Below are 14,533 nucleotides of genomic sequence, written 5' to 3'. Positions count from 1 at the left end.
TGTTAAACTGAAATAATATAAAACTGACAGTTGTAGTGTTTCTTATATCAGAAAATTAAAAGACATCAGATTTAGAATCTGAAAAGTTCACATATAATTCACTTTGTCTAACTTCTCATTTTAACGTGTGAGATGATTGCAGCTCATAAAATGACCAAGATCACAGAGAACTTCAAGTCCAAAATCTCATATTCATAAAACAAAAATCTCTGAAAATGAAGGTGTATATCATAATCAATATGGTGTCCAAATCCAATCTGAGCTGAAATAATTTGGTGGCAAAATTGACCCAAACCAAAGTTTATTTTATTAAATGTGGACATTCATACATTTGTCCGGAAGTGTTAATGTGTTTAATTACAGGGTGCTGCCCAGATACCATCAGTTTTAAGTAATATAGGGCATATGCTCTATATCACATTTTAAAAATCTGAAAAATCAAAACTACATCTGGCACCACAGACTTCAGATAAGAGATTGTGAAACTGTACTAAAACAAACAGTCCTTGATTCCCAAACAAGCATATGTCATCTAGGCCATTTCAATTTTATGCTTACTAGTGAAATTCAAAGTGGCTACTTCAGCCTGCAGTTAAAATGCTTTTGACTGAGTAACTGCTACTTGAACAGAATTTTCCATGTTAAATAATTTTAAAGCATTTAATTTTAGAAATTAATGCCATGTTCATATTTTGTGATATTTTAGAAGTCGCTTATGAGTATGATCGAAATGTTAAACCTTTTAGATCTACTCAATTACCGACAATATTTTAAAATAATAAATTTTTATAAGAAGTTTCTTATAGTGTAGGAAGAACATTTTGATATATAATGTAACAATAGCCTCGCAGTAGCTAGAGGATTGAATAAAGATTTTAATATAAAGCTAATTTTTACAGATTTGACAGACAATCTAAACTTAAAAGAACTACATGACCTCAACTGGTCTCTATGGGGTAGGTAAGCAAGAAGGATTTCTCTAGAGATCAGAAAAAAATAGCAAAGAGATCATTTATATAACAAGGCAATCTTTTTACAGTGTTAAAATTTGTATTATTCTCTTTCCTAAAAAAAATCTCTTTTAATACACCAAGGAAGAAAATCTCAGTTGTACTTCAGCTTAAAATTGTACAACGCATAGATAGTTTGTTAACTCTAAACTGCCTAACTGTGTAGATGTGTAGATTAGCCAATCACCCCATAAAGGTAAGTTTTCAAAAGTGATAGGGATTCTGCCAGGCCAAATAGCGTGAGAACGAAACCAATATGAAAAAATACCTTGGATGTAGCATCATATTACAGCCTTTTTTCATATGAAATGTCTCATTTCAAATGTGAGTTCAAAAACTATGGCCAAAGTCTGGTTTAAGCTTTATTTTTCTAACATGCAAAATTCTCTTTTAAATTCTAAGCAGAATGGTGCATATTACTTCCATTATGAAACATTATACATTGTAGTCAGCATAAGATAAAAATATTGTCCTGGAAAAATGAATGGAACCAAAAGCAAAACCATTAAAGTCAATAAAAATAGTTAAATAAAATGTTCAGTTACATAATAAATATCTCATAATTTCAAACATAATGGGGAAAGCTCTCACTCAAAAGACAACTACAAAAGAACAAACAAAAACAAAATATCTATGAATAAACTGTACAAGAAATGTGTAGGACTCATACCCTAAAAAACCACAAAAGTTTATTAAAGGAAGCAAAACTTAAGTAGAGAAAACTAATTCTGATTCTGTGGGCCAAATACTTACTAGTGGCAATTTTGGGATAGTAGGATTATAGTTGATTTTGATTTCCTCTTTTTGTTTGAGCAGAATTTCGAAAATATTTTTTTTACAGGAAGAAGAAAAATACATCTTAAAAAATATTAAGCCAGGGCAATAGTTATTTCAGTATAAATTAGGGGAAATGATAACACAGTTTCCATATTTTACCAGTCAGAAAAGAAACTGGGTTTCATGACACCAAGACTCCTTTAAGATGTGAACTTGTATATACAATGTAATTTTCCACACTAATATTGAACTGACATATTTCTCACTAGTCTTCTATTAAAAAGCAGGATATGTTAAATACATTTGTAGAATTTTCTAGAACTTGAAAATGTTAGCATTAAAATATTCATAAGTTGACTTTTTAATGCTGTATGAGGAATAAATATATTAAACTATCCTTTCAATTATAAAAGTACTGGTTAAATAATATGAAACTGTATAGAAAAATATAAGGTAAAAATTAAAATTTCCAGCCCTACTTAGCCCTAATACTACAAATGTATTTAGCCCTGGAAGTCATTTTCAATGTTTTATTGTATATGCTTTCAAAACTTTTCTATGCACATAAACGTACACATGCATATCCAATTTTTTCACAAATGCCATCATTATATATGTACAGTTCTACAAATTGCTTCTCATTTAATAACTCATCTTTCCACATCACTATTTGTGTGTCTATGCATGTATAGACAAATCTTTAATGGCTGTTAAGGAACTAATTTACATATATATCACTATTTATTAATCAGTACAAGAATCCAAGAATGAAATTTTTCAAAAAATATTTTACCCTTTTACTGCAAAACAAAATCCATAAGCAGACAAAGGAAATCTATAAAATCTCTGCCCTTTTCATAATTCATATAAAGTTGCTTATGAAGCAAATTCTACATATAGTCACCCTTTATGAATATCCCTTTTTTTTATGTCTATAATAGCTCAAAGAGGAGAATCCAAATCAACCTCACTAATGAAAACGATTCAAATAAAAATCTACTTATCCCATATGCTTTTCCAATAAAAGTCTGGGGAGCAAAATCAAGTAGAAAAAACAGAATTAATCAAGGCAAGGAACCTAGAAGTTTCTGAGGGACTTCAGAGTTCCACAGAGAGTGGAAGTAACTTCTGTAGAGCCTCCCATGCCCTTATTCCTGCTACATCCTCAAAGCTGTTTTAATCATTTCAAAAATGCAAGAGAAATTGCATGTGTACCTAGTTTAAAGTAGTACATAGTAAAGACAAAGGGTGGGGGGAGGAGGGAAATTGAATTTACCTATTACCTCTTCTATCTTCCAACCAGAAGCCATGACTGGCAGTTTCAAGCTATGGCAAAATAACTTGGGAAAATTAAATAATTATTTATGATGAAATATTACTTTGTCCCTAGTTTTCTCCCTAAATGCGCAACCTATAAAAGAAGAGTATTAAAAATGATCCTCTATTGTGAAAAGACTCACCACTTGTCCTTCTTGACTTGTCATTTTGGACACGCTTAAACTGGAGACTTTGTCAACCTTCTTCGGATACAATCTGGGAATCCAGTTCCCCATCCTATATACGTGGACTTGAAGTTAGAGGCTTTTCTGCTTCTCTCTGGTTCTTTTTACTCCATCAGTAGAGGAGCTTCATATAATTCACCCCCTCCAAATCTTTTGTGTAGATTTTTTCAGTAGTGATAGGAAATTGACAGTGCTCTTTCATACCTCCTTACTTTTGCATATGCTGTTATCTGTGCTTGGAATGCCTTTCTCAACCCGTCTGTCTGGCCAATGACTACATACTTTTCAGTCACATTTTAAGCATCCTACTGGAGCTTCTCTTAATCCAGGTATAGATTATTTATCTCCTCTCTTGTGCTACTATTATACTTTTGTGTATCACTGCTGATGCAGTTATTCATTTATTCAGTGTTTATTGAACATCTATCATAGACTAGACTAAGGGATATAGATTTATTCAGGCTTTGCAGAGAGACCTGCCCTGGGCATCTCGTCGGAAGTAGCCCCCTTTACCCTCAGTCACTCTTTATCCCCTCAATCTCATTATTTCCTTTCATAGCACTTCTCACTATGTGGCATTATACTATATATTCATTCTTTGTTGATCTGCTTGTTGTTCACTTCTACAATAAGGATGTATGCTCTATAAAAGCAGGCCTTTAGCTGATTATCTATTTCTCCAGAGTACCTAAAATAGCGTATGTCATATACTAGACACTCAACAGATATTTGCTAAAAAAGCATCAAGTGATTGTATTACAGTCATGGTCCTGTCGCTCAGGCATGGTATTGTAAGAGGCAAAAACATAGTTTCCTTTCTTCTTTGCCAATGTTTAAAATCTAGGCTTACTTGTATGAGATGAAAATTATTATAAAAACAAACTCCAAATCAAAATGGGCAGTGCACTAAGGTGTATGCCAAGAAATAAGAAAGGAGAAATACCCCTACTTTACCTTGGTGAGGTTCAGCTCTGACGTAAATTCATGTTAATGATGGTTGAAGGTGCCCCTCTACCAGGAGCCCCTCATGATTCAGCTGCTAATCACAGCACATAACACACCTATGTCATCTTACCTCTTCAAGAGTTTGAAGGTAAGAAGGACATTCTTTGGATAGTACAAACAGATTATCTGGTTTTATCTCCAACATGTATTGTTCAATGAAAAAAGCAAGTTGCACTATGATACATACCATATGATGCCATTACATAAACATGCAAAGACACCAAAAAATGTTATGCATATTACCCACACACTCCCCCACACATGCATTCTACATAGGACAAAAGTCTAAAGAATATGCAAATAGACCAAACTAGAGAGGATACTGCAACTGGAGGTTAGTTTCAAAGGGGACACTAACTATCTGTAATTAAATCTTTGCTTTTTTATGAAGAGAATGTATATATGTATATTTATATAATTAAGAGTAATAAACATTACCCTCAAAAGTCTTATTTCTAAATGATTATATTATCTATTGTAGAATTAATACAATTACATTTGAGTTCATAAGTGATTATCCGGTGGGTTCTACCATTGAGAGCCCCAGGGCCGAATAACCCAACCGCACCCTGAACCTGCTAAACTTGGACTACCTCCAAAGGACCTTGACCCTCCCAGATCATGACAACCCTGTAAAGCCCAGCCTAAATATCCAGTTAACTTTATCATTTATTTTCAATATAATAAAATATTTTTGGAGGAGGGAGAGAGAGTGCACATGTGCTAGCAGGGGGCAGGAAGGGGCAGAGAGAGAGGGAGAGAGAGAATCTTAAGCAGGTCCATGCCCAGTGCAGAGCCTGAGGCCGAGCTCAATCTCACGACACTGACTGAGATCATGAACTGAGCTGAAACCAAGAGTTGGATGCCTAACTAACTGAGCCACCCAGGCACCCCTAATCAAATAATTTTTATATACATTTGTTGTGCCTTGTACTAGAAATTTCTTCTGACATCTTCTTTAACAAAATGATTCAAAACACAGTATTTTTAAATTTTACTTAATGGTCACAAATGCACTGCTCATTCTTTTGATCCCAAGTTTGTTCAGTAAAAGAACTATTAACATCAAGGCCACAAGCAAGGTTATAAAGTTCAACAATTAAATGGAATTTTCCACTATTCCACTATTATTGCTGAGGAAATTATATAATCTTCATTTTAAAACTGTGGCAGACACAGCTAGGTGTCAGTATCGATTCTCCCTTTTTTCCTTCCTAGCAGAACCCAATTTTGTTTAGGATTAAAAGATTGGCCTTCCTTGATATCCCTGAGATTCTAAGTGACCATGTGACACAGTTCCAGCCAATGAGATATAAGCAGAGGTCTGCTGGGAATTGGGGTACAAGATTTGTTTCTTTATATGAGCACTGCCCCTTCCCCATCCTTCCTCCTTTCTTCTGTCCTGGAAATGTGGATGTGAAACTGGACATGGAGAGGCCATCTGTGACTATGTAGTAAGTATTAGGATGAAAGATATATACTAAGTATCCCAGAGAAGAAAGCCAAAAGGAGCTTGGGACACTGATGATATCAAGAATCTGCTACACCAGCTGTGGACTACTTCTCTCTGGACTTGTTATGAGGAATAAATCCCAAGCTTCTGCAAGGAGCTTCTGTAACTTTCAGCCAAACAAAATTCCCAACTGATACATAATGGGAAAATATAAAGTACCCAGGAAGTATTGATGCCTTTCCATATAAAGCAGTACAAAAATTCTTCTAGAAAAGTACCCATCGATACAGCATAGAATAAAATACTAGAAAATACTACTGTGGTTGCTTTTCAATAGTAGCATGAGAAAATCACAGCTAGAAAAATTACTTATTTGAAAACTCCAATAGAGTTTCATTTGCAGTTCAACACAGCTGAAAGAGAGTAGGTAAAGAGTGTAGGTGGTTCTGGAAGAGGAAATAGAAGAAAAATCTTCAGAAACTTAATTTCATTATCAAAAAATAACACAGAAGAATGTATCTGTGAGTTTTCAATACTCCAGAATAAATAGTTTTTCCACAAAGGATGACTACATGAAGAGGAATTTTTTTTAAAATGCTACACAAATTTTTAAAAAAAATTTAATAAAAAAATGGCAATCGATCACTCTTTAACAATAAAGACTATAAGACTCTGTTAAATGACAGTACTTGGAACAAGTAGTAGTAACACATTTTGAATGAATGAAATAATTATAATGGGTAGGAAATATTAATTCATTTTTGTGTAAGGGAAAGATCTCTAAGGTGAAGGCATGAAGAAATGAAAGGAAAAGGTTAATGGAATTAAGATAGTTTAGAGGAGGGAAAGAAAGTGTGAAGAAAAAGAAAATTAAAAAGAAGAAAGAAAGAAAAATATTATGTTCATTTCCTATTTCTACTTTCTAGTTCCCTTAAGTTTGGTCAAAAAAGAAGGCATCCTCCTTCCTAAAAAGGCAAACTCACGGCTTAGATTAGCTTCACCGAAGTGGTTAGAAGTTTTACTGCAAAGGAGGTAGAGCAGGTAATTTTCAAACACAAAGGTGGGCCCTAACTAAGGCAGGTGTGGTGGGATTTCCATTGGCAGGAGGCAACTAACTCAGGATGAGCAGCTCTACTCTGGAGAAGAGAGAGGGAACATCTATCTGATGTGAACAGATGGGCTGAATGCAGAAGATGTAATGAGAGTTGTCAGTCTTTTCCTGTTTCAATTTTTGTTTCAATCTAATTCTTCACACAGAAAAGGAGAAAGAAATCTTCCACTATCCTCTATTTCATGTTCTCCTTCCACAGGGACAGATGAAGTTGAAACTCCTGGTATGGAACATCTCAATAATATCTTATGAAAGCTGGGGGAGGTAGAAGAAAAGTAAATTTCTCTCCCTTAACAAAAGAGTGAAAGAAGAGTTCTTTCTGCCTTGGGTGGTGCGAGAGCAGAGTAAGGCGGAGGGTGGTGAGAGGGCCAAACGTCATGTAACACAAGGACAAACGGTAAGAATTTGGCTGCGTGGGATTTTCCACTTGGCTTTAAAAACACCATTGAAATAATTTGGTCCAAAATATAATGGTCAATAATACATAAAATAGTCATTAACATATGACTACTACTTGTCAGTGGCAATTGAAGACATCAGATGCATGAGATATCCATGCAATGGGAGATTTTAAAAACCTGTTCCTGTAGAAAACATTGCCAACAACATGAGTTTGTTTAAAATTTAATTGATATGAAAACAGCACATTCTCAAAACTAAGATACACCTTAACTGTAGTGTTGGGCTTTGGACTAAGACTACAGAAAAGTGAATTCTAACTCACCATTTTAAAATTATGGAATTCTCAGCAAATTACTTAAATGATAGAAAAGACTTAATATTGTAAACATGTCAATTCTTCCAAATTAATTTTTATATCTCAATTGAAATCCTAGTAGATATTTTGGTAAAAAATGGCAAGCTGATTTAAAATGTATATAGAAATGCAAAGAACAACGGATAGCCAAGGAAATCTTAAAGAAGAGAACAAAGCTGGAGGATTTATAGTACCATATATCAAGATCCATTATGAAACTGTAGTAATTAAGACAATGTGTTATTGGCACAAGGATGGACAAGTAGGCCAATGAACAGTATAGAGAGGCAAGAAACAGATCCATACATACATGGTCAACTGATTTATGACAGAGGTGAGTCACACTACAGTGTGCAAAGAACAGTCTTCAATAAATGGTCCTAGGATAGCTGGATGTCCATATGGAAAAAATGAATATTGACCCCCTACTTCCCAACATTCACAAAAATCAATTCCAGATGTATCGAAGATCAAAATGTGAAAGATTAAAAAATGAAGCTTTTAGAAGATTACATAGGAGAACATATTCATGACCTTGGAGTTGGCAAAGATTTCTTAAACAGTTCACCAAAAAAAGCTAATCATAAATGGAAAATGTAATAAGTTCGGAAATCCTAAAATTAAGAACTTCTGTTCATCCAAATACACCATTAAGGTAGTAAAAGGCAAAGCAAATAGTGGGAAAATATATTTGCAATACATATATTCAATAAAAGGCTTGTATCCAGAATATAGATGTATTTAAATGCCTACAAATTAATAAGGAAAAGTCAGAGAACCCCCCCCAAAATGAGGCAAACATCTGAACAAACACTCCATAAAAAAAAGATATCCAAATGGCTAATAAACACATTAAAAGGGTTCAACTTTATTCATTAGGAAAATCCAATTTATTTTTTAAAGGATTTTATTTATTTGAGAGAGAGAACATGCGAATAGGGGAGGAGCAGAGGGAGAGGGACAAGTAGACTCCATGCTGAGTATGAGACCCTCACAGGGCTCAATCCCACAACTGGGGATTATGACCTGAGCTGAAATCAAGAGTCAGACACTTAACCAACTGAGTCACCCAGACGCCCCAGGAAAATCCAATTTAAAATCAAAATGTAATATGTCTAAAAACATACTAGAGTGGCTAAAATGACAAAGATAGAAAATATCAAATGTTGGTAAGAAGGTGAAGCAACCAGAATATTCATACATTGCTGATGGGAGTGTAAGTTGGTACAACTGCTTTAGAAAACTCACTGGCAGTTCAGCTACTATGACCCAGATAATCTACTCCTACATGTACCCAAAAGAAATGTGTACATACATTCACCAGAAGATATGTATAAGAATGTTCACAGCAGCACTATTCCTAGTAGCCCCAAATCATAAACTACTCAAATATCTACCAGTGGTTGAATCAATAAATTGTGGTATATTCACAAATTTACTATTTGACTTTGGTCATTAGGAATGAGGCTAAGAGGTGAAGGCGGTAGTCATCAATACTAGTGTCTTCCTCGGTCAGGAAAATGATACTTCTGGCTCTGTCCAAGGGCTGAACTATTTATAAGAAAGATACATTAACATCAGGCATTATTCTTCTTTAAAGTTTGCATAACTTACTTGTTCAAGATATCTTTTTTCTTTATAATTGCTAGCTGATGTTAATTTGCTATGGTGACAGAGCTGACAAACTTGATGAGAGGCACTCAACTAATTAAAAAATCAAATCTGAAATTTTCAAACACTAGCACAATGTATTTTGCATGCAAAAAAAAGTCACCATAAAAATTAATATTGTAGGGGTGCCTGGGTAGCTCAGTCGGTTAAGTGTCTGACTCTTGGTTTCAGCTCAGGTCATGATCTCGAAGTCATGGGATTAAGCCCCAAGTAGGGCTCTATGCTCAGGGCAGAGTCTGCCTCAGATTCTCTCTCCCTCTCCCTCCCTCTCTCTCTTTCTCATTCTCTCTCTCAAATAAATAAAATATTTTAAAAAATTAATATTGTAGAATATTTAATAGATTACATATAAATATAAAAATCTTAAAGCAAGATACAAAATAGGAAGAATTTTAATTTTATAAAGAGTGTATATATATATGTACATACATGAATATTTATTAAATGATTAAAAGCTGTATACCACAGTGCAACAGAATAGATTTTTATTTTCTTTTTGCTCTGTATTTTGTAAACTTGCAAGAGATGGAAGAGAAATATTTTTAAAAAATATTAATAATTTATTAAAAATTTCAAACAATCACAGACTTACAAAAAATTTGCAAGAACAGTATAAATTTATTTTTCTGAAAGAAGGCTCCATTTCAGAGGACGTTGCTGACCTGATTCACTTGAGGGTGTCTTTCCTACTAACAAGGACATTCTCCTGCATAACCACAAGATAATTATTAGTAACTAATTAACACTGATAAACACAACTGTCAACTAATCCTCAGACCCCATTCAAGTTTTGCCAATTATTCCAATGATGTACTTTATAGTAAAAAAAACTTCAGTTCAGAATTAAGCATTGCATGTAGTTGTCACGTCTCTTCAGTCTGAAATTGCTATTTAGTCTTTCTTTGACTTTCATCATCTTCATAATTTTGAAGATCATAGAACAGTTATTTTATAGAACGCTCCTCAGTTTGGGTTTCTCTGATGTTTCTACAGTTAGGCACAGTTATACATCTTTGACAGGAACGTTACAGAAGTGATTTGCGTGCTTCTCATTGCATCCCACCACCTGATTTCCATTTGCCCATTACCAATGATGTTCATTTTGAACACTTAATCACGGTAGCATCTGCCACTTTTTCCACTTGTAATTAATAAGTATTTTGTAGAGACTTACTTTGAAATGCTATAAATATCCCAAATTAAACATTTAATTTGTGTATTTATTTGCCTATATCTGTATAGATTCATTTTATTCAGTGGACTATCAACTGTTACTATAATTTTTTCTTAAGATTTTATCTTTAAGGGGTGTCCAGGTGGCTCAGTCAATTAAGCATCTGCCTTCAGCTCAGGTCACGGTCCTAGGATCTCGGGATCAAGCCCTGCATCCAACTCCCTGATTAGTGGGGAGCCTGCTTCTCCCTCTCCCTCGGTCCCTCCCCTCTCCCTGCTCCTGCTCTCTCTCACTCTTAAATAAATAAATAAATAAACAAAATCTTTAAAAAAGAAAAAAGATTTTATTTTTAAGTAATCTCTATACCCAACATGGAGCTCAAACTCACAACCCTGAGATCAAGAGTCGCATGCTCTACTGACTGAACCAGCCAGGTGCCCTGTTGCTGTAATTATTTTGATGCTCAAATTACCCTCAGTTTGGGAGAAAGCTCTTCAAGTTGGCTTCTATGTCCTATGTGTTTTTAAAAACAATACCCATTTATTAGCTCATAGTTCCATAGGTCAGACGTCTGGTATGACATGGCTGGGTTCTTTGCTCAGGACATGAGAAGGATGAAATCAAGGTATCAACTAGGCTCAGTTTTTCTGCAGGTGCTCTGGACAAAACCTACTTGCAATCTTATTCTTATTGTTGACTGAATTCAGTAACTTGCAGTGATAGGACTAAGGGCACCCTTTCCTTGCTTGCTTTCAGCCAGTGGCCACTCTCTGCAACTAGAGATTGCGTGCATTCCTTGCCAAGTGGCTCACTCCATCTTCAAGATCACCAGGGATAATCACTCTTAAATCTTAAATCCCTCTCATGCTTTGAATCTCTGATTTCCTCTGTCTCTGACAATTAAATCTTGATTTAAAGGACTCATGTGACAAAAGCAGCCCACTCAATAACCTCTCTATCATAAGGTCAACTGATCTGGGACCTTAATTACCTCTGCAAAATCCTCTTAGCATATAAAATAACAAAATCACAAGAGTAATATCTCTGCATATTCATACTCCTGGGGATTATACAAAGCATGCACATTAGGGGACAGGAAGTCTTGGGGGCCATCTTGGAATTCTGTCTCCTACTGCTTACTATGCTAGAACAGTGCCTGGAACACTGTAAGCACTATACCTGCATTAGCTGTTATTATTATTGATTATCTCACAAATTCACAGAAATTTTAAAAAGAGCAATGACACAGTAATGACAAAGGTGTAGTAAAATGGAACTTCAATGTAACATCAAAGAAATATAAATTGTTAGAAGTTTCTGGTGATCATCTGGCAATGTGTATTGAAAGCCTAGTATTTCCACTTCTAGGAATTCATCTTAGAACAGAGGTACACACAAAGATATAGGAAAGAAGATTTTAATTATAGTATGTTTATAAGAATAAATACTTTAAAAGAAATGAAAAAAATCTCTTTTTTAGGGATTTCGTTAAATAATACAGCATAGCTATTCAATGGAATACTATGAAGCCTTAAAAAAACAAAAACAAAAATACATGGCATGAAAAATATTGAATGAGGAAGGAACATACTCATGTTAGAAGTGAAGGAATTATAAGTTATAGAATTGCCCTTTGTAGTCTTACCCAATTTTAGTCAAACACCAATGGATTCCTGCTTTTCTTTATCTCCCTTGAGTTATGTTATAGTTAAACACCTATGGCATGGAAAGATAGGTATTAGCCTCCTCACATTGCTGTAGGTCAAGCAAGGTTTCTGGCAACTTCTTAGGGAGCCCCAGCAAGTTTCCTGAGTTGTGAGGTGGTCCTTGGGGAATACATGGTCACTTGCAAAGGGAGAGAACATTCCCTGACGTGACCTCTCTGGTCACGCCCATTTGCCAAAGCAACACAAGCATCCTGAAAAGCAAGGTTCTGCATCTTCTCCCCTGCTTTATTGTACTGCTGCTTACTCAAGGCCTTAAACTGCAAAAGTGTGGTCTTGCTTCTCATTTCTAATGTATACCCCCCTTATACTAAATTGGTTAGATTATACTCTCAGCTTAGATTCTAGAGTATAATTTTTGTTTGGGACATCCAAGAGTAAGAAATATGTATTAATTGGGTGAAAGGGGAACAGAAGTTTCCATTTATTGAGAGAGCACCTATAACACTTTATAACGCTATAAAATAGCTGCTATTAGTCCCATTTTACGGGTTAGAAAACTGAGGCTCTGAGGGTTTAAATAACTTGTTCAAGAACATACTTTTAGGAAATGGTAAAAATATGTTTTGAAGCCACTGGCTTCTGACCTACTATAGTACATATCACTGCTTCCCTAAACCTGAAAGCAAATTAGTCATATGCAATGTGATTACAGTGCAGGTTAATTTTTTTCTCCTTAGCTTTTTTCAGCTCCAGTCTCTCAGACTTTTACTCTCAAATTAGGAGATACACTTTTAACTGGGGCATACAGATATCACCACAAATTCAGACTGAAACAATTTTTCCCCTTGCTCTCTCAGCCTAAAGACAGATACTCCAAACTCCATGTTTAGAATCCTTCCATAGACCCAAAAACTGAGGATAGTTTCTTCTACCTCTTTCTACACACAATTCTTTTTTTTTCTTTTGCTTTGAAATATCCTTTATTTTTTAAATAGGATTATTTATTTATATACAAATGTTGCTTTTCTGTACTCTCAACTGATGAAATGTTTTCTCCATTAATCAAAATTACAGTGAATAAGTATTTATAAACTTTTCAGTTAATAAATGTATAAGTCTATCTTTTTAAATTCAATTAATTAACATTTAGTGCATGATTAGTTTCAGAGGTAGAGGTCAGTGATTCATCAGTCTTATATAATACCCAGTGCTCATTCCATCATGTGCCCTCCTTAATGTACATCACCCAGATAACATATCCTCCCACCCCCCACCCCTCCAGCAACCCTCAGTTTGTTTCCTATGATTGTCTCTTATATCTGTCTCCCTCTCTGATTTCATCTTGTTTATTTTTTCCTCTTCCCCTATGAGCCCCCATTTGTTCTTAAATTCCACATATGAGTGAGATCATATGATAATTGTCTTTCTCTGATTGACTTATTTTGCTTAGCATAATACTCTCTAGTTCCATCCACATAATTGTAAATGGCAAGATTTGTTTCTTCTTTTTGATGGCTGAGTAGTATTCCATTGTATATGTTTACCACTTCTTTATCCATTCATCTGTCAATGGACATCTGGACTCCTTCCACAGTTTGGCTATGTGGACATTGCTGCTATAAACATTGGGGTGCAGGTGCCTCTTCGGATCACTACATTTGTATCTTTGGGGTAAATCCCTAGTAGTGCAATTGCTGGGTCATAAGGTAGCTCTATTTTTAACTTTTTGAGGAACCTCCATACTGTTTATCAGAGTGGCTATACCAGCTTGCATTCCCACCAAGAGTGTAAGAGGGTTCCCTTTCTCCACATCCTCACCAAATATCTGTCATTTCCTGAGTGGTTAATTTTAGCCATTCTGACAGGTATGAGGTGGTATCTCCTTATGGTTTTGATTTGTATTTCCCTGATGCTGAGTGATGTTGAGCATTTTTTCATGTGTCTGTTGGCCATTGATATATCTTCTTTGGAGAAATGTTTACAAATTTTAGGATTATTTGTTCCAGCTCTGTGAAAAAAAGTTGATGGCATTTTGATAGGGATTATAATGAATGTACAGATTGCTCTGGGTAGCATAGACATTTTAACAATATTTGTTCTTCCAATCCATGAGCATGGAACGTTTTTCCATTTCTTTGTATCCTCCTCCATTTCTTTCATGAGTGTTCTACAGTTTTCAGAGTACAGATCCTATTCCTAGGTATCTTACAGTTTTTGGTGCAATTGTAAATGGGAGTGACTCCTTAATTTCTCTTTCTTCAGTCTCATTGTTAGTGTATAGAAATGAAACTGATTTCTGTGCACTGATTTTATATCCTGCCACTTTGCTGAATTGCTGTATAAGCAATTTTAGGGTGCAGTCTTTCAGGTTTCCCACATAAAGTATCATGTCATCTGCGAAGAATG

Source organism: Ursus maritimus, unplaced genomic scaffold, assembly GCF_017311325.1.
Source record: "Ursus maritimus isolate PB19 unplaced genomic scaffold, ASM1731132v1 scaffold_1, whole genome shotgun sequence".
Lineage (NCBI taxonomy): Eukaryota > Metazoa > Chordata > Mammalia > Carnivora > Ursidae > Ursus > Ursus maritimus.
The sequence above is the reverse complement of the archived record's forward strand: the minus strand, read 5'-3'. Positions refer to the sequence as shown.